Below are 2,301 nucleotides of genomic sequence, written 5' to 3'. Positions count from 1 at the left end.
TAATATACATTAGTATATTAATTACATTTCACTTTAATTAGCTCATTTGTCAATCCTAATACTATTGGTATTAGTATAACTATCAGTGATATAGTTATATTGATAGTTATACTAATACTATTATATAGTTATTCTAAATTAAAATTACTAATAAGTAATCACTATAACTTCAACTAACATTTATACTAATACTAATATAGTTATACAAAATCACTATAAATTATAACTTTTTTATGAAAAATTTACATTTTATTAAAACCGAAAAATAGGATCGAACGGAACTGGAACAAGAACCAGTAAAACTGGAGGTACTGGTTTAGAAGGGTAACCAGTGCATAATTGGTTTTCAAATCGGTGCATACCGGTTCGGTCATAAATTTGGTGCAAAATTAGATTGGACTGGTTACACTCCTATTTTTCACGACTCATACACTTGTGGTAGAGTCTAGGGACCATCAAGGTTTTGGTGCCATTGCAGGGAGGATTGTTTTCAATATTAATAAAAATAAATTCTTGTATTAATTTAGATTGTATTGTTCTATTTTGTTATTCATTTATTCATTTAGACTGACCCTACCCTCTCGAGGCCAAATTCCATCATTTTCTAGGGTCTTTAGGTTGTTTTTTTGTTTTTGTTGTCAATTTAAGTTTTCTATATATAGTGTATGTCATGTAATTGTGAGCTAATTATGTTTTTTGATCCAGAAATTAGGATAACCCTATATGCATTAAGGACAAAACAAAGATTGGAGCTAGAGCAAGACCAAGCAGTAACCATGGCAGATAACCAGAATCAGAGGGTGTTACGTGACTATATCGTGTTGAATGCCAATGGTGCTCAACCCAACATTGTGAGATCTACTGTCAAATCTAATAACTTTGAGATTAAGCCCGGTCTCATCCAGATGGTGCAGCAAGAGTAGTTTGGTGGAGGACCTGCAGGATCAATTTCTTGGAGATTTGTGTTACAATTAAGATGAATGCAGTTAGTGATACAATTAAGATGAATGGAGTTAGTGATGATGATCCATTTTTTATAAAGGATAAAGCTAAGGCCTGGTTGAATTCCAAAGCGTCTAATTCTTTCACCACCTGAAATGCCTTATCACAAGCTTTTTTGACTAAGTATTTTCCCCTAGGTAAGACTGTCAAATTTAGAAATGATATTACTAGTTTTGTTCAGTTTGGTGGTGAATCTTTGTATGAAGCCTAAGAGAGGTTTAAAGAATTGCAGAGGAAATTTCCACATCATGGTCTTCCTGACTGGCTGATTGTACATACTTTCTATAATGGATTAACATATTTAGTTAGGATTACCATAGACGCTGTAGGCAGTAGTAACAGAACAACCCTTATTTACAACACATACAACCCAGGCTGGAGGAATCATCCCAACTTTTCATGGAAAGATCAAGGTAACCAAGATAGCAATTCTAGACCTTTCCATCCTCTTGGTTTCCAACCAAGACCATCCCAACTAGAAGGTAAGCAGCCTTGGGAGATAGCTGTTGACAAGTTAGCCAATGCCAATTCAGAGAAATTTGAGAGACTGGAAGTAAAAGTTGACCAGTTGGCGAGTTCCAACAGAAATGTGGAGATGCAATTAGGGCAATTAGCCAAGTCCACCAATTCTCATCGATAGGGCAATTTTCCTAGTAAGACAGAGGGCAATCTGAAGCAGCATTGCAAGGCAATCACCTTGGGAAGTAGTAAGCAACTTGGTTAGGTAAGTGGTGAGACTATAGTTGGTGATGAAGTAGACCATGAAGACTTGAGTAAGAAGGTCAGTGAAGAAGTTGAGACCCTAACCAAGAGACCATCCTCACTACCACAAGTCAAACCTTATGTCCCTCCCAATCCTTTTCCTCAAAGGCTTAAGCAGAATAAAATTGATCAACAGTTTGAGAAATTTTTTAAAGTGTTTAGGCAGCTTCACATTAATATTCCTTTTGCAACTGCCTTAGCACATATTCCTGCCTATACAAAGTTCCTAAAGGAGATCATGTCCAAGAATAGGAAATTGGAGGATTTCGAGACCATTACCTTGATGGAGGAATGTAGTGCCATTATCTAGAATAAGCTTCTACCAAAGCTAAGAGATCCAGGGAGTTTTTCTAAGGTTTTGTGTGATTTAGGTGCTAGTGTTTCACTAATGTCTTTATCTGTGTCCAGGAAGCTTGGATTAAAGGAGTTGAAGCCTATTAGCATCTCTTTGCAGCTAGCTGATAGATCGGTGAAATATCCTTTGGTTGTTCTTGAGAATGTGCTGATCAAGGTAAAGAAGTTTATCATTCCAGTTGA

At 36.1% G+C, this 2,301-nt stretch overlaps 1 non-coding gene across 1 annotated transcript; it reads right to left on the bottom strand.

Moving 5' to 3' along the window:
• Positions 1 to 1,150: 1,150 nt before the first annotated feature.
• LOC121236325 lies at positions 1,151 to 1,257 on the bottom strand. The gene has a single exon (XR_005934741.1). It is a non-coding gene; the product is annotated as a small nucleolar RNA R71 (small nucleolar RNA).
• Between the last annotated feature and the right edge of the window lie 1,044 nt (positions 1,258 to 2,301).

The sequence above is a fragment of the Juglans microcarpa x Juglans regia genome, chromosome 6D (genome assembly GCF_004785595.1).
Source record: "Juglans microcarpa x Juglans regia isolate MS1-56 chromosome 6D, Jm3101_v1.0, whole genome shotgun sequence".
NCBI lineage: Eukaryota > Viridiplantae > Streptophyta > Magnoliopsida > Fagales > Juglandaceae > Juglans > Juglans microcarpa x Juglans regia.
Note: the sequence above shows the minus strand (reverse complement) of the source record. Positions and strands in the feature narration are given on the sequence as shown.